General features: G+C 34.6%; 6 pseudogenes; all 6 read right to left on the bottom strand.

Annotated features, from left to right (window-relative positions):
* Positions 1-665: 665 nt before the first annotated feature.
* On the bottom strand, positions 666-801 carry LOC146005878 (U2 spliceosomal RNA; annotated as a pseudogene).
* Positions 802-5,016: 4,215 nt separating this feature from the next.
* LOC146006192 (U2 spliceosomal RNA) lies at positions 5,017-5,152 on the bottom strand (annotated as a pseudogene).
* A 3,120-nt stretch (positions 5,153-8,272) lies between these two features.
* On the bottom strand, positions 8,273-8,408 carry LOC146006138 (U2 spliceosomal RNA; annotated as a pseudogene).
* Positions 8,409-14,789: 6,381 nt separating this feature from the next.
* On the bottom strand, positions 14,790-14,925 carry LOC146005879 (U2 spliceosomal RNA; annotated as a pseudogene).
* A 4,225-nt stretch (positions 14,926-19,150) lies between these two features.
* Positions 19,151-19,286, bottom strand: LOC146006193 (U2 spliceosomal RNA; annotated as a pseudogene).
* A 3,120-nt stretch (positions 19,287-22,406) lies between these two features.
* On the bottom strand, positions 22,407-22,542 carry LOC146006164 (U2 spliceosomal RNA; annotated as a pseudogene).
* Positions 22,543-25,258: the final 2,716 nt, after the last annotated feature.

Genomic DNA, 25,258 nt, shown 5'->3' on the forward strand with positions numbered 1-25,258 from the left:
ATAAATAATAAAGAGGACCCCAGCCAGAGGGCCGGGGTGGGGGTGTGAAAAATTGTCCTACCCCATCCAAAATGACGAGGTAAGGACGTGAAGCACTAACCTAGAGGGAAGTGCGCAGTGCTAGTGCCATACTAGTGCATGGTGATTTTGGGATCACCCGTGCATGTTCGGCACCCCCGAGTTTCCCAGGGGGCACAGTGCAGCCTCGGACTCCAAGCAGCCGACCGATCAGCGTCCGACCAAGTCTTTCTCTGCTCCCATCATAGGGCACTTTCCAGCCCCTGGCATGGGAATGGGTACTCCACTGGGCTTTTCGAAAGACTCCCTTAGGGGCTGCACCCCCCTCAGAAGAGCAATCTACTCAGTCTCAGTGTTTCTCCGATCCCAAGCTGGGCCTTTCGCGGTCTCCCCATCAGAGGCTACGAACCTCTAGAACAGGAGCCATCTACTCAGTCCCAGCCTTTCTCCGCTCCTTGGGAATGGATACTAGACTGAGCCTTTCGCTAGCTCATCCTTCCGGGGCTACGAACCCCGTCAAGAGAGTCAAACTACTAGGCTTAGTGTTTCTCCCCCCTCTTACCAGTGGATTTAAGGAAACAACACCTCCTACCAAAGGCAGAGGTGAAGGTACTCAGCCAGACTTTTCACCACTCCCAGGCAAAAAAGAGGGGTCCCACACCCTCCGCCCATCAGAGCAGCTACTCAGTCCAGCCTTTCTCTATTCTCTGCCAGAGGCCAGTCCATACCCACTGATTATAACAGATACTACACTTGATCTTAGCCAAAAGGCTGAGATAACATGTGCAGAGAGAGTTACATTTGGGTGGGGTGTGTTGAAACTGAAATCTAAATTGCAGTGTAAACATAATGCAGCCAGTATTTATCCTGCACAGAAACAAAATAACTCACACAAATCTAACTCTCTCTTTACAAGTTACATCTGCCCCACCTGCTGTGCACATGGTTTTTCCCATTTTGAGAACAAATTTGTACTGTGATCAGATCTGAATAAGGGCCAAAAAAACATACAGTAACACAAACAACATAAAAATCTGAAACCGCATAAATTATAATAAATTATCATAAATTGTCAGAAATTAACATAAATGAACATACATTAACATAAATTAACATAAATTAACATAAATTGTAGTAAGTTTAATGAAAGCAAAAGGAGCAACATAACACCACATAAAGCAACATAAAACAACATTAGCAACATAAAACTACATAACCTGCATAAAAAACATAAAGCAACACAAAAACCATAACACAACATAAACCACATAAAAATATGCAACCGCATAAATTATCATAAATTATCATAAATTATCATAAATTAACATAAATTATAGTAATTTCAATGAAAGCAAAATGACCTAAATAACACCACATAAAGTCACATAAGCAACATAAAACTACATAAACTGTATAAAAATACATGAAGCAACACAAAATAACATAAAGCAACACAAACAACATAAAAATCTGAAACCACATACATTATCATAAATTTACATAAATTAACATACATTAACATAAATTAACAGAAATTGTAGGAAGTTTAATGAAAGCAAAAGGACCAACATAACACCACATAAAGCAAAATAAAACAACATTAGCAACATAAAACTACATAACCTGCATAAAAAAACATAAAGCAACACAAAGGCCCTTATTCGGATATTATCGCAGTACAAATTTGTTCTCAAAATAGGCAAAACCATATGCACTGCATGTGGGGCAGATGAGTTTGAAGAAACTCAGGAGCCCGAGGTGTGCTCCCTACCACCAGTGCTGTGCCTAAACACGTGCATAGTAATTTCAATGAAAGCAAAATGACCTTAATAACACCACATAAAGTCACATAAGCAACATAAAACTACATAAACTGCATAAAAATACATGAAGCAACACAAAATAACATAAAGCAACACAAACAACATAAAAATCTGAAACCGCATAAATTAGCATAAATTTACATAAATTAACATACATTAACATAAATTAACAGAAATTGTAGGAAGTTTAATGAAAGCAAAAGGACCAACATAACACCACATAAAGCAAAATAAAACAACATTAGCAACATAAAACTACATAACCTGCATAAAAAAAACATAAATCAACACAAAAACCATAACAAAACATAAACAACATAAAAATCTGCAACCGCATAAATTATCATAAATTATCATAAATTAACATACATGAACATAAATTATAGTAATTTCAATGAAAGCAAAATGACCTAAATAACACCACATAAAGTCACATAAGCAACATAAAACTACATAAACTGCATAAAAATATATAAAGCAACACAAAATAACATAAAGCAACACAAACAACATAAAAATCTGAAACCACATAAATTATCATAAATTTACATAAATTAACATACATTAACATAAATTAACATAAATTGAAGGAAGTTTAATGAAAGCCAAAGGACCAACATAACACCACATAAAGCAAAATAAAACAACATTAGCAACATAAAACTACATAACCTGCATAAAAAAACATAAATCAACACAAAAACCATAACAAAACATAAACAACATAAAAATCTGCAACCGCATAAATTATCATAAATTATCATAAATTAACATAAATTAACATAAATTATAGTAATTTCAATGAAAGCAAAATGACCTAAATAACACCACATAAAGTCACATAAGCAACATAAAACTACGTAAACTGTATAAAAATACATGAAGCAACACAAAATAACATAAAGCAACACAAACAACATAAAAATCTGAAACCACATAAATTATCATAAATTTACGTAAATTAACATACATTAACATAAATTAACAAAAATTGTAGGAAGTTTAATGAAAGCAAAAGGACCAACATAACACCACATAAAGCAAAATAAAACAACATTAGCAACATAAAACTACATAACCTGCATAAAAAACATAAATCAACACAAAAACCATAACACAACATAAACAACATAAAAATCTGCAACCGAATTAATTATCACAAATTATCATAAATTAACATAAATTAACATAAATTAACATAAATTAACATAAATTATAGTAATTTCGATTAAAGCAAAATGACCTAAATAACACCACATAAAGTCACATAAGCAACATAAAACTACGTAAACTGCATAAAAATACATGAAGCAACACAAAATAACATAAAGCAACACAAACAACATAAAAATCTGAAACCGCATTAATTATCACAAATTTACATAATTTTACATAAATTTACATAAATTTACATACATTAACATAGATTAACATAGATTAACATAGATTGTAGTAGTTTTCTGAAAGCAAAAGGACCTAAATAACACCACATAAAGCCACATAAGCAACATAAAACTACATAAACTGCATAAAAACACATGAAGCTACACAAAATAACATAAAGCAACACAAACAACATAAAAATCGGAAACCGCATAGATGATCATAAATTTACATAAATTAACACAAATTAACATACATTAACATAAATTGTAGTCATTTTTCTGAAAGCAAAAGGACCAACATAACACCACATAAAGCAACATAAGCAACATAAACAACCTAAAACTACATAAACTGCATAAAAAAACTTGAAGCAACACAAAATAACATAAAGCAAAACAAACAACATAAAAATCTGAAACCGCATAAATTATCATAAATTAACATATATTATCATAAATTAACATACATAATAGTAACTTCAATGAAAGCAAAATGACCAAAATAACACCACAGAAAGCAACATAAAACAACATTAGCAACATAAAAATACATAACCTGCATAAAAAACATAAAGCAACACAAAGGCCCTTATTCAGATATTATCGCAGTACAAATTTGTTCTCAAAATAGGCAAAACCATATGCACTGCATGTGGGGCAGATGAGTTTGAAGAAACTCAGGAGACCGAGGTGTGCTCCCTACCACCAGTGTTGTGCCTAAACATGTGCAAAGGGGGCCGTGCTATCGAATGGGCTTATCTCCCGAAGGAGACGGGCCCCGTTTTTCCCTTAACCCCTCTCAACCATAAGGCCGAAGAGGGGAAAATAGGGAACGGTGGGTCCTCTTCACCGAAGCTTAGAGAGAACCTCTTTCCTCAACCCCCGGAAGGGTTAGGACGGTGGGTCCTCCGCACCCGAAGGTTTGGAGAGACCCTCAGTGGACTTCCTTCCACCTTGCGGCTCAGGGTCGGCCTCGGGGGGACCGCAGCTCTCCCCAAAAGGCGAGAGCTTTGGCACGTTGGGGAAATGGAAGGCCCGTAAGGGTCGACCACACAACCCAAAAAAACGTAACAAACTACAGAAAACAGAAAACGTGAAAAGTGCATGAACGTGAGAAGAAGAGAAATAAATAATAAAGAGGACCCCAGCCAGAGGGCCGGGGTGGGGGTGTGAAAAATTGTCCTACCCCATCCAAAATGACGAGGTAAGGACGTGAAGCACTAACCTAGAGGGAAGTGCGCAGTGCTAGTGCCATACTAGTGCATGGTGATTTTGGGATCACCCGTGCATGTTCGGCACCCCCGAGTTTCCCAGGGGGCACAGTGCAGCCTCGGACTCCAAGCAGCCGACCGATCAGCGTCCGACCAAGTCTTTCTCTGCTCCCATCATAGGGCACTTTCCAGCCCCTGGCATGGGAATGGGTACTCCACTGGGCTTTTCGAAAGACTCCCTTAGGGGCTGCACCCCCCTCAGAAGAGCAATCTAGTCAGTCTCAGTGTTTCTCCGATCCCAAGCTGGGCCTTTTGCGGTCTCCCCATCAGAGGCTACGAACCTCTAGAACAGGAGCCATCTACTCAGTCCCAGCCTTTCTCCGCTCCTTGGGAATGGATACTAGACTGAGCCTTTCGCTGGCTCATCCTTCCGGGGCTACGAACCCCGTCAAGAGAGTCAAACTACTAGGCTTAGTGTTTCTCCCCCCTCTTACCAGTGGATTTAAGGAAACAACACCTCCTACCAAAGGCAGAGGTGAAGGTACTCAGCCAGACTTTTCACCACTCCCAGGCAAAAAAGAGGGGTCCCACACCCTCCGCCCATCAGAGCAGCTACTCAGTCCAGCCTTTCTCTATTCTCTGCCAGAGGCCAGTCCATACCCACTGATTAGAACAGATACTACACTTGATCTTAGCCAAAAGGCTAAGATAACATGTGCAGAGAGAGTTACATTTGGGTGGGGTGTGTTGAAACTGAAATCTAAATTGCAGTGTAAACATAATGCAGCCAGTATTTATCCTGCACAGAAACAAAATAACTCACACAAATCTAACTCTCTCTTTACAAGTTACATCTGCCCCACCTGCTGTGCACATGGTTTTTCCCATTTTGAGAACAAATTTGTACTGTGATCAGATCTGAATAAGGGCCAAAAAAACATACAGTAACACAAACAACATAAAAATCTGAAACCGCATAAATTATAATAAATTATCATAAATTGTCATAAATTAACATAAATGAACATACATTAACATAAATTAACATAAATTAACATAAATTGTAGTAAGTTTAATGAAAGCAAAAGGACCAACATAACACCACATAAAGCAACATAAAACAACATTAGCAACATAAAACTACATAACCTGCATAAAAAACATAAAGCAACACAAAAACCATAACACAACATAAACCACATAAAAATCTGCAACCGCATAAATTATCATAAATTATCATAAATTATCATAAATTAACATAAATTATAGTAATTTCAATGAAAGCAAAATGACCTAAATAACACCACATAAAGTCACATAAGCAACATAAAACTACGTAAACTGTATAAAAATACATGAAGCAACACAAAATAACATAAAGCAACACAAACAACATAAAAATCTGAAACCACATAAATTATCATAAATTATCATAAATTATCATAAATTACCATAAATTAACATAAATTATAGTAATTTCAATGAAAGCAAAATGACCTAAATAACACCACATAAAGTCACATAAGCAACATAAAACTACATAAACTGCATAAAAATACATAAAGCAACACAAAATAACATAAAGCAACACAAACAACATAAAAATCTGAAACCACATAAAGTATCATAAATTTACATAAATTAACATACATTAACATAAATTGTAGGAAGTTTAATGAAAGCAAAAGGACCAACATAACACCACATAAAGCAAAATAAAACAACATTAGCAACATAAAACTACATAACCTGCATAAAAAACATAAATCAACACAAAAACCATAACACAACATAAACAACATAAAAGTCTTTAACTGCATAAATTATCATAAATTATCATACATTTTCATAAATTAACATAAATTAACATAAATTATAGTAATTTCAATGAAAGCAAAATGACCTAAATAACACCACATAAAGTCACATAAGCAACATAAAACTACGTAAACTGCATAAAAATACATGAAGCAACACAAAATAACATAAAGCAACACAAACAACATAAAAATCTGAAACCGCATTAATTATCACAAATTTACATAATTTTACATAAATTTACATAAATTTACACACATTAACATAGATTAACATAGATTAACATAGATTGTAGTAGTTTTCTGAAAGCAAAAGGACCTAAATAACACCACATAAAGCCACATAAGCAACATAAAACTACATAAACTGCATAAAAACACATGAAGCTACACAAAATAACATAAAGCAACACAAACAACATAAAAATCGGAAACCACATAGATGATCATAAATTTACATAAATTAACACAAATTAACATACATTAACATAAATTGTAGTAATTTTTCTGAAAGCAAAAGGACCAACATAACACCACATAAAGCAACATAAGCAACATAAACAACCTAAAACTACATAAACTGCATAAAAAAACTTGAAGCAACACAAAATAACATAAAGCAACCCAAACAACATAAAAATCTGAAACCGCATAAATTATCATAAATTAACATATATTATCATAAATTAACATACATAATAGTAACTTCAATGAAAGCAAAATGACCAAAATAACACCACAGAAAGCAACATAAAACAACATTAGCAACATAAAAATACATAACCTGCATAAAAAACATAAAGCAACACAAAGGCCCTTATTCAGATATTATCGCAGTACAAATTTGTTCTCAAAATAGGCAAAACCATATGCACTGCATGTGGGGCAGATGAGTTTGAAGAAACTCAGGAGACCGAGGTGTGCTCCCTACCACCAGTGTTGTGCCTAAACATGTGCAAAGGGGGCCGTGCTATCGAATGGGCTTATCTCCCGAAGGAGACGGGCCCCGTTTTTCCCTTAACCCCTCTCAACCATAAGGCCGAAGAGGGGAAAATAGGGAACGGTGGGTCCTCTTCACCGAAGCTTAGAGAGAACCTCTTTCCTCAACCCCCGGAAGAGTTAGGACGGTGGGTCCTCCGCACCCGAAGGTTTGGAGAGACCCTCAGTGGACTTCCTTCCACCTTGCGGCTCAGGGTCGGCCTCGGGGGGACCGCAGCTCTCCCCAAAAGGCGAGAGCTTTGGCACATTGGGGAAATGGAAGGCCCGTAAGGGTCGACCACACAACCCAAAAAAACGTAACAAACTACAGAAAACAGAAAACGTGAAAAGTGCATGAACGTGAGAAGAAGAGAAATAAATAATAAAGAGGACCCCAGCCAGAGGGCCGGGGTGGGGGTGTGAAAAATTGTCCTACCCCATCCAAAATGACGAGGTAAGGACGTGAAGCACTAACCTAGAGGGAAGTGCGCAGTGCTAGTGCCATACTAGTGCATGGTGATTTTGGGATCACCCGTGCATGTTCGGCACCCCCGAGTTTCCCAGGGGGCACAGTGCAGCCTTGGACTCCAAGCAGCCGACCGATCAGCGTCCGACCAAGTCTTTCTCTGCTCCCATCATAGGGCACTTTCCAGCCCCTGGCATGGGAATGGGTACTCCACTGGGCTTTTCGAAAGACTCCCTTAGGGGCTGCACCCCCCTCAGAAGAGCAATCTAGTCAGTCTCAGTGTTTCTCCGATCCCAAGCTGGGCCTTTCGCGGTCTCCCCATCAGAGGCTACGAACCTCTAGAACAGGAGCCATCTACTCAGTCCCAGCCTTTCTCCGCTCCTTGGGAATGGATACTAGACTGAGCCTTTCGCTGGCTCATCCTTCCGGGGCTACGAACCCCGTCAAGAGAGTCAAACTACTAGGCTTAGTGTTTCTCCCCCCTCTTACCAGTGGATTTAAGGAAACAACACCTCCTACCAAAGGCAGAGGTGAAGGTACTCAGCCAGACTTTTCACCACTCCCAGGCAAAAAAGAGGGGTCCCACACCCTCCGCCCATCAGAGCAGCTACTCAGTCCAGCCTTTCTCTATTCTCTGCCAGAGGCCAGTCCATACCCACTGATTAGAACAGATACTACACTTGATCTTAGCCAAAAGGCTGAGATAACATGTGCAGAGAGAGTTACATTTGGGTGGGGTGTGTTGAAACTGAAATCTAAATTGCAGTGTACACATAATGCAGCCAGTATTTATCCTGCACAGAAACAAAATAACTCACACAAATCTAACTCTCTCTTTACAAGTTACATCTGCCCCACCTGCTGTGCACATGGTTTTCCCATTTTGAGAACAAATTTGTACTGTGATCAGATCTGAATAAGGGCCAAAAAAAATACAGTAACACAAACAACATAAAAATCTGAAACCGCATAAATTGTCATAAATTGTCATAAATTGTCATAAATTAACATAAATTAACATAAATTAACACAAATTAACATAAATTGTAGTAAGTTTAATGAAAGCAAAAGGACCAACATAACACCACATAAAGCAACATAAAACAACATTAGCAACATAAATCTACATAACCTGCATAAAAAACATAAAGCAACACAAAAACCATAACACAACATAAACCACATAAAAATATGCAACCGCATAAATTATCATAAATTATCATAAATTATCATAAATTATCATAAATTAACATAAATTATAGTAATTTCAATGAAAGCAAAATGACCTAAATAACACCACATAAAGTCACATAAGCAACATAAAACTACATAAACTGCATACAAATATATAAAGCAACACAAAATAACATAAAGCAACACAAACAACATAAAAATCTGAAACCACATACATTATCATAAATTTACATAAATTAACATACATTAACATAAATTAACAGAAATTGTAGGAAGTTTAATGAAAGCAAAAGGACCAACATAACACCACATAAAGCAAAATAAAACAACATTAGCAACATAAAACTACATAACCTGCATAAAAAAACATAAAGCAACACAAAGGCCCTTATTCGGATATTATCGCAGTACAAATTTGTTCTCAAAATAGGCAAAACCATATGCACTGCATGTGGGGCAGATGAGTTTGAAGAAACTCAGGAGCCCGAGGTGTGCTCCCTACCACCAGTGCTGTGCCTAAACACGTGCATAGTAATTTCAATGAAAGCAAAATGACCTTAATAACACCACATAAAGTCACATAAGCAACATAAAACTACATAAACTGCATAAAAATACATGAAGCAACACAAAATAACATAAAGCAACACAAACAACATAAAAATCTGAAACCGCATAAATTAGCATACATTTACATAAATTAACATATATTAACATAAATTAACATATATTAACATAAATTAACAGAAATTGTAGGAAGTTTAATGAAAGCAAAAGGACCAACATAACACCACATAAAGCAAAATAAAACAACATTAGCAACATAAAACTACATAACCTGCATAAAAAAACATAAATCAACACAAAAACCATAACAAAACATAAACAACATAAAAATCTGCAACCGCATAAATTATCATAAATTATCATAAATTAACATAAATGAACATAAATTATAGTAATTTCAATGAAAGCAAAATGACCTAAATAACACCACATAAAGTCACATAAGCAACATAAAACTACATAAACTGCATAAAAATACATAAAGCAACACAAAATAACATAAAGCAACACAAACAACATAAAAATCTGAAACCACATACATTATCATAAATTTACATAAATTAACATACATTAACATAAATTAACAGAAATTGTAGGAAGTTTAATGAAAGCAAAAGGACCAACATAACACCACATAAAGCAAAATAAAACAACATTAGCAACATAAAACTACATAACCTGCATAAAAAAACATAAAGCAACACAAAGGCCCTTATTCGGATATTATCGCAGTACAAATTTGTTCTCAAAATAGGCAAAACCATATGCACTGCATGTGGGGCAGATGAGTTTGAAGAAACTCAGGAGCCCAAGGTGTGCTCCCTACCACCAGTGCTGTGCCTAAACACGTGCATAGTAATTTCAATGAAAGCAAAATGACCTTAATAACACCACATAAAGTCACATAAGCAACATAAAACTACATAAACTGCATAAAAATACATGAAGCAACACAAAATAACATAAAGCAACACAAACAACATAAAAATCTGAAACCGCATAAATTAGCATACATTTACATAAATTAACATATATTAACATAAATTAACAGAAATTGTAGGAAGTTTAATGAAAGCAAAAGGACCAACATAACACCACATAAAGCAAAATAAAACAACATTAGCAACATAAAACTACATAACCTGCATAAAAAACATAAAGCAACACAAAAACCATAACACAACATAAACCACATAAAAATCTGCAACCGCATAAATTATCATAAATTATCATAAATTAACATAAATTAACATAAATTAACATAAATTATAGTAATTTCAATGAAAGCAAAATGACCTAAATAACACCACATAAAGTCACATAAGCAACATAAAACTACGTAAACTGTATAAAAATACATGAAGCAACACAAAATAACATAAAGCAACACAAACAACATAAAAATCTGAAACCACATAAAGTATCATAAATTTACATAAATTAACATACATTAACATAAATTGTAGGAAGTTTAATGAAAGCAAAAGGACCAACATAACACCACATGAAGCAAAATAAAACAACATTAGCAACATAAAACTACATAACCTGCATAAAAAACATAAATCAACACAAAAACCATAACACAACATAAACAACATAAAAGTCTTTAACCGCATAAATTATCATAAATTATCATAAATTTTCATAAATTAACATAAATTAACATAAAGTAACATAAATTATAGTAATTTCAATGAAAGCAAAATGACCTAAATAACACCACATAAAGTCACATAAGCAACATAAAACTACGTAAACTGCATAAAAATACATGAAGCAACACAAAATAACATAAAGCAACACAAACAACATAAAAATCTGAAACCGCATTAATTATCACAAATTTACATAATTTTACATAAATTTACATAAATTTACATACATTAACATAGATTAACATAGATTAACATAGATTGTAGTAGTTTTCTGAAAGCAAAAGGACCTAAATAACACCACATAAAGCCACATAAGCAACATAAAACTACATAAACTGCATAAAAACACATGAAGCTACACAAAATAACATAAAGCAACACAAACAACATAAAAATCGGAAACCGCATAGATGATCATAAATTTACATAAATTAACACAAATTAACATACATTAACATAAATTGTAGTAATTTTTCTGAAAGCAAAAGGACCAACATAACACCACATAAAGCAACATAAGCAACATAAACAACCTAAAACTACATAAACTGCATAAAAAAACTTGAAGCAACACAAAATAACATAAAGCAACACAAACAACATAAAAATCTGAAACCACATAAATTATCATAAATTAACATAAATTTACATAAATTAACATACATTAACATAAATTGTAGGAAGTTTAATGAAAGCAAAAGGACCAACATAACACCACATAAAGCAAAATAAAACAACATTAGCAACATAAAACTACATAACCTGCATAAAAAACATAAATCAACACAAAAACCATAACACAACATAAACAACATAAAAGTCTTTAACCGCATAAATTATCATAAATTATCATAAATTAACATAAATGAACATAAATTATAGTAATTTCAATGAAAGCAAAATGACCTAAATAACACCACATAAAGTCACATAAGCAACATAAAACTACATAAACTGCATAAAAATACATAAAGCAACACAAAATAACATAAAGCAACACAAACAACATAAAAATCTGAAACCACATAAATTATCATAAATTTACATAAATTAACATACATTAACATAAATTAACATAAATTGTAGGAAGTTTAATGAAAGCCAAAGGACCAACATAACACCACATAAAGCAAAATAAAACAACATTAGCAACATAAAACTACATAACCTGCATAAAAAAACATAAATCAACACAAAAACCATAACAAAACATAAACAACATAAAAATCTGCAACCGCATAAATTATCATAAATTATCATAAATTATCATAAATTAACATAAATTAACATAAATTATAGTAATTTCAATGAAAGCAAAATGACCTAAATAACACCACATAAAGTCACATAAGCAACATAAAACTACGTAAACTGTATAAAAATACATGAAGCAACACAAAATAACATAAAGCAACACAAACAACATAAAAATCTGAAACCACATAAATTATCATAAATTTACGTAAATTAACATACATTAACATAAATTAACAAAAATTGTAGGAAGTTTAATGAAAGCAAAAGGACCAACATAACACCACATAAAGCAAAATAAAACAACATTAGCAACATAAAACTACATAACCTGCATAAAAAAACATAAATCAACACAAAAACCATAACACAACATAAACAACATAAAAATCTGCAACCGAATAAATTATCACAAATTATCATAAATTAACATAAATTAACATAAATTAACATAAATTATAGTAATTTCAATTAAAGCAAAATGACCTAAATAACACCACATAAAGTCACATAAGCAACATAAAACTACGTAAACTGCATAAAAATACATGAAGCAACACAAAATAACATAAAGCAACACAAACAACATAAAAATCTGAAACCGCATTAATTATCACAAATTTACATAATTTTACATAAATTTACATAAATTTACATACATTAACATAGATTAACATAGATTAACATAGATTGTAGTAGTTTTCTGAAAGCAAAAGGACCTAAATAACACCACATAAAGCCACATAAGCAACATAAAACTACATAAACTGCATAAAAACACATGAAGCTACACAAAATAACATAAAGCAACACAAACAACATAAAAATCGGAAACCGCATAGATGATCATAAATTTACATAAATTAACACAAATTAACATACATTAACATAAATTGTAGTAATTTTTCTGAAAGCAAAAGGACCAACATAACACCACATAAAGCAACATAAGCAACATAAACAACCTAAAACTACATAAACTGCATAAAAAAACTTGAAGCAACACAAAATAACATAAAGCAAAACAAACAACATAAAAATCTGAAACCGCATAAATTATCATAAATTAACATATATTATCATAAATTAACATACATAATAGTAACTTCAATGAAAGCAAAATGACCAAAATAACACCACAGAAAGCAACATAAAACAACATTAGCAACATAAAAATACATAACCTGCATAAAAAACATAAAGCAACACAAAGGCCCTTATTCAGATATTATCGCAGTACAAATTTGTTCTCAAAATAGGCAAAACCATATGCACTGCATGTGGGGCAGATGAGTTTGAAGAAACTCAGGAGACCGAGGTGTGCTCCCTACCACCAGTGCTGTGCCTAAACATGTGCAAAGGGGGCCGTGCTATCGAATGGGCTTATCTCCCGAAGGAGACGGGCCCCGTTTTTTCCTTAACCCCTCTCAACCATAAGGCCGAAGAGGGGAAAATAGGGAACGGTGGGTCCTCTTCACCGAAGCTTAGAGAGAACCTCTTTCCTCAACCCCCGGAAGGGTTAGGACGGTGGGTCCTCCGCACCCGAAGGTTTGGAGAGACCCTCAGTGGACTTCCTTCCACCTTGCGGCTCAGGGTCGGCCTCGGGGGGACCGCAGCTCTCCCCAAAAGGTGAGAGCTTTGGCACGTTGGGGAAATGGAAGGCCCGTAAGGGTCGACCACACAACCCAAAAAAACGTAACAAACTACAGAAAACAGAAAACGTGAAAAGTGCATGAACGTGAGAAGAAGAGAAATAAATAATAAAGAGGACCCCAGCCAGAGGGCCGGGGTGGGGGTGTGAAAAATTGTCCTACCCCATCCAAAATGACGAGGTAAGGACGTGAAGCACTAACCTAGAGGGAAGTGCGCAGTGCTAGTGCCATACTAGTGCATGGTGATTTTGGGATCACCCGTGCATGTTCGGCACCCCCGAGTTTCCCAGGGGGCACAGTGCAGCCTCGGACTCCAAGCAGCCGACCGATCAGCGTCCGACCAAGTCTTTCTCTGCTCCCATCATAGGGCACTTTCCAGCCCCTGGCATGGGAATGGGTACTCCACTGGGCTTTTCGAAAGACTCCCTTAGGGGCTGCACCCCCCTCAGAAGAGCAATCTACTCAGTCTCAGTGTTTCTCCGATCCCAAGCTGGGCCTTTCGCGGTCTCCCCATCAGAGGCTACGAACCTCTAGAACAGGAGCCATCTACTCAGTCCCAGCCTTTCTCCGCTCCTTGGGAATGGATACTAGACTGAGCCTTTCGCTAGCTCATCCTTCCGGGGCTACGAACCCCGTCAAGAGAGTCAAACTACTAGGCTTAGTGTTTCTCCCCCCTCTTACCAGTGGATTTAAGGAAACAACACCTCCTACCAAAGGCAGAGGTGAAGGTACTCAGCCAGACTTTTCACCACTCCCAGGCAAAAAAGAGGGGTCCCACACCCTCCGCCCATCAGAGCAGCTACTCAGTCCAGCCTTTCTCTATTCTCTGCCAGAGGCCAGTCCATACCCACTGATTATAACAGATACTACACTTGATCTTAGCCAAAAGGCTGAGATAACATGTGCAGAGAGAGTTACATTTGGGTGGGGTGTGTTGAAACTGAAATCTAAATTGCAGTGTAAACATAATGCAGCCAGTATTTATCCTGCACAGAAACAAAATAACTCACACAAATCTAACTCTCTCTTTACAAGTTACATCTGCCCCACCTGCTGTGCACATGGTTTTTCCCATTTTGAGAACAAATTTGTACTGTGATCAGATCTGAATAAGGGCCAAAAAAACATACAGTAACACAAACAACATAAAAATCTGAAACCGCATAAATTATAATAAATTATCATAAATTGTCAGAAATTAACATAAATGAACATACATTAACATAAATTAACATAAATTAACATAAATTGTAGTAAGTTTAATGAAAGCAAAAGGAGCAACATAACACCACATAAAGCAACATAAAACAACATTAGCAACATAAAACTACATAACCTGCATAAAAAACATAAAGCAACACAAAAACCATAACACAACATAAACCACATAAAAATATGCAACCGCATAAATTATCATAAATTATCATAAATTATCATAAATTAACATAAATTATAGTAATTTCAATGAAAGCAAAATGACCTAAATAACACCACATAAAGTCACATAAGCAACATAAAACTACATAAACTGTATAAAAATACATGAAGCAACACAAAATAACATAAAGCAACACAAACAACATAAAAATCTGAAACCACATACATTATCATAAATTTACATAAATTAACATACATTAACATAAATTAACAGAAATTGTAGGAAGTTTAATGAAAGCAAAAGGACCAACATAACACCACATAAAGCAAAATAAAACAACATTAGCAACATAAAACTACATAACCTGCATAAAAAAACATAAAGCAACACAAAGGCCCTTATTCGGATATTATCGCAGTACAAATTTGTTCTCAAAATAGGCAAAACCATATGCACTGCATGTGGGGCAGATGAGTTTGAAGAAACTCAGGAGCCCGAGGTGTGCTCCCTACCACCAGTGCTGTGCCTAAACACGTGCATAGTAATTTCAATGAAAGCAAAATGACCTTAATAACACCACATAAAGTCACATAAGCAACATAAAACTACATAAACTGCATAAAAATACATGAAGCAACACAAAATAACATAAAGCAACACAAACAACATAAAAATCTGAAACCGCATAAATTAGCATAAATTTACATAAATTAACATACATTAACATAAATTAACAGAAATTGTAGGAAGTTTAATGAAAGCAAAAGGACCAACATAACACCACATAAAGCAAAATAAAACAACATTAGCAACATAAAACTACATAACCTGCATAAAAAAAACATAAATCAACACAAAAACCATAACAAAACATAAACAACATAAAAATCTGCAACCGCATAAATTATCATAAATTATCATAAATTAACATACATGAACATAAATTATAGTAATTTCAATGAAAGCAAAATGACCTAAATAACACCACATAAAGTCACATAAGCAACATAAAACTACATAAACTGCATAAAAATATATAAAGCAACACAAAATAACATAAAGCAACACAAACAACATAAAAATCTGAAACCACATAAATTATCATAAATTTACATAAATTAACATACATTAACATAAATTAACATAAATTGAAGGAAGTTTAATGAAAGCCAAAGGACCAACATAACACCACATAAAGCAAAATAAAACAACATTAGCAACATAAAACTACATAACCTGCATAAAAAAACATAAATCAACACAAAAACCATAACAAAACATAAACAACATAAAAATCTGCAACCGCATAAATTATCATAAATTATCATAAATTAACATAAATTAACATAAATTAACATAAATTATAGTAATTTCAATGAAAGCAAAATGACCTAAATAACACCACATAAAGTCACATAAGCAACATAAAACTACGTAAACTGTATAAAAATACATGAAGCAACACAAAATAACATAAAGCAACACAAACAACATAAAAATCTGAAACCACATAAATTATCATAAATTTACGTAAATTAACATACATTAACATAAATTAACAAAAATTGTAGGAAGTTTAATGAAAGCAAAAGGACCAACATAACACCACATAAAGCAAAATAAAACAACATTAGCAACATAAAACTACATAACCTGCATAAAAAACATAAATCAACACAAAAACCATAACACAACATAAACAACATAAAAATCTGCAACCGAATTAATTATCACAAATTATCATAAATTAACATAAATTAACATAAATTAACATAAATTAACATAAATTATAGTAATTTCGATTAAAGCAAAATGACCTAAATAACACCACATAAAGTCACATAAGCAACATAAAACTACGTAAACTGCATAAAAATACATGAAGCAACACAAAATAACATAAAGCAACACAAACAACATAAAAATCTGAAACCGCATTAATTATCACAAATTTACATAATTTTACATAAATTTACATAAATTTACATACATTAACATAGATTAACATAGATTAACATAGATTGTAGTAGTTTTCTGAAAGCAAAAGGACCTAAATAACACCACATAAAGCCACATAAGCAACATAAAACTACATAAACTGCATAAAAACACATGAAGCTACACAAAATAACATAAAGCAACACAAACAACATAAAAATCGGAAACCGCATAGATGATCATAAATTTACATAAATTAACACAAATTAACATACATTAACATAAATTGTAGTCATTTTTCTGAAAGCAAAAGGACCAACATAACACCACATAAAGCAACATAAGCAACATAAACAACCTAAAACTACATAAACTGCATAAAAAAACTTGAAGCAACACAAAATAACATAAAGCAAAACAAACAACATAAAAATCTGAAACCGCATAAATTATCATAAATTAACATATATTATCATAAATTAACATACATAATAGTAACTTCAATGAAAGCAAAATGACCAAAATAACACCACAGAAAGCAACATAAAACAACATTAGCAACATAAAAATACATAACCTGCATAAAAAACATAAAGCAACACAAAGGCCCTTATTCAGATATTATCGCAGTACAAATTTGTTCTCAAAATAGGCAAAACCATATGCACTGCATGTGGGGCAGATGAGTTTGAAGAAACTCAGGAGACCGAGGTGTGCTCCCTACCACCAGTGTTGTGCCTAAACATGTGCAAAGGGGGCCGTGCTATCGAATGGGCTTATCTCCCGAAGGAGACGGGCCCCGTTTTTCCCTTAACCCCTCTCAACCATAAGGCCGAAGAGGGGAAAATAGGGAACGGTGGGTCCTCTTCACCGAAGCTTAGAGAGAACCTCTTTCCTCAACCCCCGGAAGGGTTAGGACGGTGGGTCCTCCGCACCCGAAGGTTTGGAGAGACCCTCAGTGGACTTCCTTCCACCTTGCGGCTCAGGGTCGGCCTCGGGGGGACCGCAGCTCTCCCCAAAAGGCGAGAGCTTTGGCACGTTGGGGAAATGGAAGGCCCGTAAGGGTCGACCACACAACCCAAAAAAACGTAACAAACTACAGAAAACAGAAAACGTGAAAAGTGCATGAACGTGAGAAGAAGAGAAATAAATAATAAAGAGGACCCCAGCCAGAGGGCCGGGGTGGGGGTGTGAAAAATTGTCCTACCCCATCCAAAATGACGAGGTAAGGACGTGAAGCACTAACCTAGAGGGAAGTGCGCAGTGCTAGTGCCATACTAGTGCATGGTGATTTTGGGATCACCCGTGCATGTTCGGCACCCCCGAGTTTCCCAGGGGGCACAGTGCAGCCTCGGACTCCAAGCAGCCGACCGATCAGCGTCCGACCAAGTCTTTCTCTGCTCCCATCATAGGGCACTTTCCAGCCCCTGGCATGGGAATGGGTACTCCACTGGGCTTTTCGAAAGACTCCCTTAGGGGCTGCACCCCCCTCAGAAGAGCAATCTAGTCAGTCTCAGTGTTTCTCCGATCCCAAGCTGGGCCTTTTGCGGTCTCCCCATCAGAGGCTACGAACCTCTAGAACAGGAGCCATCTACTCAGTCCCAGCCTTTCTCCGCTCCTTGGGAATGGATACTAGACTGAGCCTTTCGCTGGCTCATCCTTCCGGGGCTACGAACCCCGTCAAGAGAGTCAAACTACTAGGCTTAGTGTTTCTCCCCCCTCTTACCAGTGGATTTAAGGAAACAACACCTCCTACCAAAGGCAGAGGTGAAGGTACTCAGCCAGACTTTTCACCACTCCCAGGCAAAAAAGAGGGGTCCCACACCCTCCGCCCATCAGAGCAGCTACTCAGTCCAGCCTTTCTCTATTCTCTGCCAGAGGCCAGTCCATACCCACTGATTAGAACAGATACTACACTTGATCTTAGCCAAAAGGCTAAGATAACATGTGCAGAGAGAGTTACATTTGGGTGGGGTGTGTTGAAACTGAAATCTAAATTGCAGTGTAAACATAATGCAGCCAGTATTTATCCTGCACAGAAACAAAATAACTCACACAAATCTAACTCTCTCTTTACAAGTTACATCTGCCCCACCTGCTGTGCACATGGTTTTTCCCATTTTGAGAACAAATTTGTACTGTGATCAGATCTGAATAAGGGCCAAAAAAACATACAGTAACACAAACAACATAAAAATCTGAAACCGCATAAATTATAATAAATTATCATAAATTGTCATAAATTAACATAAATGAACATACATTAACATAAATTAACATAAATTAACATAAATTGTAGTAAGTTTAATGAAAGCAAAAGGACCAACATAACACCACATAAAGCAACATAAAACAACATTAGCAACATAAAACTACATAACCTGCATAAAAAACATAAAGCAACACAAAAACCATAACACAACATAAACCACATAAAAATCTGCAACCGCATAAATTATCATAAATTATCATAAATTATCATAAATTAACATAAATTATAGTAATTTCAATGAAAGCAAAATGACCTAAATAACACCACATAAAGTCACATAAGCAACATAAAACTACGTAAACTGTATAAAAATACATGAAGCAACACAAAATAACATAAAGCAACACAAACAACATAAAAATCTGAAACCACATAAATTATCATAAATTATCATAAATTATCATAAATTACCATAAATTAACATAAATTATAGTAATTTCAATGAAAGCAAAATGACCTAAATAACACCACATAAAGTCACATAAGCAACATAAAACTACATAAACTGCATAAAAATACATAAAGCAACACAAAATAACATAAAGCAACACAAACAACATAAAAATCTGAAACCACATAAAGTATCATAAATTTACATAAATTAACATACATTAACATAAATTGTAGGAAGTTTAATGAAAGCAAAAGGACCAACATAACACCACATAAAGCAAAATAAAACAACATTAGCAACATAAAACTACATAACCTGCATAAAAAACATAAATCAACACAAAAACCATAACACAACATAAACAACATAAAAGTCTTTAACTGCATAAATTATCATAAATTATCATACATTTTCATAAATTAACATAAATTAACATAAATTATAGTAATTTCAATGAAAGCAAAATGACCTAAATAACACCACATAAAGTCACATAAGCAACATAAAACTACGTAAACTGCATACAAATACATGAAGCAACACAAAATAACATAAAGCAACACAAACAACATAAAAATCTGAAACCGCATTAATTATCACAAATTTACATAATTTTACATAAATTTACATAAATTTACACACATTAACATAGATTAACATAGATTAACATAGATTGTAGTAGTTTTCTGAAAGCAAAAGGACCTAAATAACACCACATAAAGCCACATAAGCAACATAAAACTACATAAACTGCATAAAAACACATGAAGCTACACAAAATAACATAAAGCAACACAAACAACATAAAAATCGGAAACCACATAGATGATCATAAATTTACATAAATTAACACAAATTAACATACATTAACATAAATTGTAGTAATTTTTCTGAAAGCAAAAGGACCAACATAACACCACATAAAGCAACATAAGCAACATAAACAACCTAAAACTACATAAACTGCATAAAAAAACTTGAAGCAACACAAAATAACATAAAGCAACCCAAACAACATAAAAATCTGAAACCGCATAAATTATCATAAATTAACATATATTATCATAAATTAACATACATAATAGTAACTTCAATGAAAGCAAAATGACCAAAATAACACCACAGAAAGCAACATAAAACAACATTAGCAACATAAAAATACATAACCTGCATAAAAAACATAAAGCAACACAAAGGCCCTTATTCAGATATTATCGCAGTACAAATTTGTTCTCAAAATAGGCAAAACCATATGCACTGCATGTGGGGCAGATGAGTTTGAAGAAACTCAGGAGACCGAGGTGTGCTCCCTACCACCAGTGTTGTGCCTAAACATGTGCAAAGGGGGCCGTGCTATCGAATGGGCTTATCTCCCGAAGGAGACGGGCCCCGTTTTTCCCTTAACCCCTCTCAACCATAAGGCCGAAGAGGGGAAAATAGGGAACGGTGGGTCCTCTTCACCGAAGCTTAGAGAGAACCTCTTTCCTCAACCCCCGGAAGGGTTAGGACGGTGGGTCCTCCGCACCCGAAGGTTTGGAGAGACCCTCAGTGGACTTCCTTCCACCTTGCGGCTCAGGGTCGGCCTCGGGGGGACCGCAGCTCTCCCCAAAAGGCGAGAGCTTTGGCACGTTGGGGAAATGGAAGGCCCGTAAGGGTCGACCACACAACCCAAAAAAACGTAACAAACTACAGAAAACAGAAAACGTGAAAAGTGCATGAACGTGAGAAGAAGAGAAATAAATAATAAAGAGGACCCCAGCCAGAGGGCCGGGGTGGGGGTGTGAAAAATTGTCCTACCCCATCCAAAATGACGAGGTAAGGACGTGAAGCACTAACCTAGAGGGAAGTGCGCAGTGCTAGTGCCATACTAGTGCATGGTGATTTTGGGATCACCCGTGCATGTTCGGCACCCCCGAGTTTCCCAGGGGGCACAGTGCAGCCTCGGACTCCAAGCAGCCGACCGATCAGCGTCCGACCAAGTCTTTCTCTGCTCCCATCATAGGGCACTTTCCAGCCCCTGGCATGGGAATGGGTACTCCACTGGGCTTTTCGAAAGACTCCCTTAGGGGCTGCACCCCCCTCAGAAGAGCAATCTAGTCAGTCTCAGTGTTTCTCCGATCCCAAGCTGGGCCTTTCGCGGTCTCCCCATCAGAGGCTACGAACCTCTAGAACAGGAGCCATCTACTCAGTCCCAGCCTTTCTCCGCTCCTTGGGAATGGATACTAGACTGAGCCTTTCGCTGGCTCATCCTTCCGGGGCTACGAACCCCGTCAAGAGAGTCAAACTACTAGGCTTAGTGTTTCTCCCCCCTCTTACCAGTGGATTTAAGGAAACAACACCTCCTACCAAAGGCAGAGGTGAAGGTACTCAGCCAGACTTTTCACCACTCCCAGGCAAAAAAGAGGGGTCCCACACCCTCCGCCCATCAGAGCAGCTACTCAGTCCAGCCTTTCTCTATTCTCTGCCAGAGGCCAGTCCATACCCACTGATTAGAACAGATACTACACTTGATCTTAGCCAAAAGGCTGAGATAACATGTGCAGAGAGAGTTACATTTGGGTGGGGTGTGTTGAAACTGAAATCTAAATTGCAGTGTACACATAATGCAGCCAGTATTTATCCTGCACAGAAACAAAATAACTCACACAAATCTAACTCTCTCTTTACAAGTTACATCTGCCCCACCTGCTGTGCACATGGTTTTTCCCATTTTGAGAACAAATTTGTACTGTGATCAGATCTGAATAAGGGCCAAAAAAACATACAGTAACACAAACAACATAAAAATCTGAAACCGCATAAATTATAATAAATTATCATAAATTGTCAGAAATTAACATAAATGAACATACATTAACATAAATTAACATAAATTAACATAAATTGTAGTAAGTTTAATGAAAGCAAAAGGAGCAACATAACACCACATAAAGCAACATAAAACAACATTAGCAACATAAAACTACATAACCTGCATAAAAAACATAAAGCAACACAAAAACCATAACACAACATAAACCACATAAAAATATGCAACCGCATAAATTATCATAAATTATCATAAATTATCATAAATTATCATAAATTAACATAAATTATAGTAATTTCAATGAAAGCAAAATGACCTAAATAACACCACATAAAGTCACATAAGCAACATAAAACTACATAAACTGTATAAAAATACATGAAGCAACACAAAATAACATAAAGCAACACAAACAACATAAAAATCTGAAACCACATACATTATCATAAATTTACATAAATTAACATACATTAACATAAATTAACAGAAATTGTAGGAAGTTTAATGAAAGCAAAAGGACCAACATAACACCACATAAAGCAAAATAAAACAACATTAGCAACATAAAACTACATAACCTGCATAAAAAAACATAAAGCAACACAAAGGCCCTTATTCGGATATTATCGCAGTACAAATTTGTTCTCAAAATAGGCAAAACCATATGCACTGCATGTGGGGCAGATGAGTTTGAAGAAACTCAGGAGCCCGAGGTGTGCTCCCTACCACCAGTGCTGTGCCTAAACACGTGCATAGTAATTTCAATGAAAGCAAAATGACCTTAATAACACCACATAAAGTCACATAAGCAACATAAAACTACATAAACTGCATAAAAATACATAAAGCAACACAAAATAACATAAAGCAACACAAACAACATAAAAATCTGAAACCGCATAAATTAGCATAAATTTACATAAATTAACATACATTAACATAAATTAACAGAAATTGTAGGAAGTTTAATGAAAGCAAAAGGACCAACATAACACCACATAAAGCAAAATAAAACAACATTAGCAACATAAAACTACATAACCTGCATAAAAAAAACATAAATCAACACAAAAACCATAACAAAACATAAACAACATAAAAATCTGCAACCGCATAAATTATCATAAATTATCATAAATTAACATACATGAACATAAATTATAGTAATTTCAATGAAAGCAAAATGACCTAAATAACACCAAATAAAGTCACATAAGCAACATAAAACTACATAAACTGCATAAAAATATATAAAGCAACACAAAATAACATAAAGCAACACAAACAACATAAAAATCTGAAACCACATAAATTATCATAAATTTACATAAATTAACATACATTAACATAAATTAACATAAATTGAAGGAAGTTTAATGAAAGCCAAAGGACCAACATAACACCACATAAAGCAAAATAAAACAACATTAGCAACATAAAACTACATAACCTGCATAAAAAAACATAAATCAACACAAAAACCATAACAAAACATAAACAACATAAAAATCTGCAACCGCATAAATTATCATAAATTATCATAAATTAACATAAATTAACATAAATTATAGTAATTTCAATGAAAGCAAAATGACCTAAATAACACCACATAAAGTCACATAAGCAACATAAAACTACGTAAACTGTATAAAAATACATGAAGCAACACAAAATAACATAAAGCAACACAAACAACATAAAAATCTGAAACCACATAAATTATCATAAATTTACGTAAATTAACATACATTAACATAAATTAACAAAAATTGTAGGAAGTTTAATGAAAGCAAAAGGACCAACATAACACCACATAAAGCAAAATAAAACAACATTAGCAACATAAAACTACATAACCTGCATAAAAAACATAAATCAACACAAAAACCATAACACAACATAAACAACATAAAAATCTGCAACCGAATTAATTATCACAAATTATCATAAATTAACATAAATTAACATAAATTAACATAAATTAACATAAATTATAGTAATTTCGATTAAAGCAAAATGACCTAAATAACACCACATAAAGTCACATAAGCAACATAAAACTACGTAAACTGCATAAAAATACATGAAGCAACACAAAATAACATAAAGCAACACAAACAACATAAAAATCTGAAACCGCATTAATTATCACAAATTTACATAATTTTACATAAATTTACATAAATTTACATACATTAACATAGATTAACATAGATTAACATAGATTGTAGTAGTTTTCTGAAAGCAAAAGGACCTAAATAACACCACATAAAGCCACATAAGCAACATAAAACTACATAAACTGCATAAAAACACATGAAGCTACACAAAATAACATAAAGCAACACAAACAACATAAAAATCGGAAACCGCATAGATGATCATAAATTTACATAAATTAACACAAATTAACATACATTAACATAAATTGTAGTCATTTTTCT

Source organism: Crinia signifera, chromosome 5, assembly GCF_055691185.1.
Source record: "Crinia signifera chromosome 5, ASM5569118v1, whole genome shotgun sequence".
In the NCBI taxonomy this organism is placed as follows: Eukaryota; Metazoa; Chordata; class Amphibia; order Anura; family Myobatrachidae; genus Crinia; species Crinia signifera.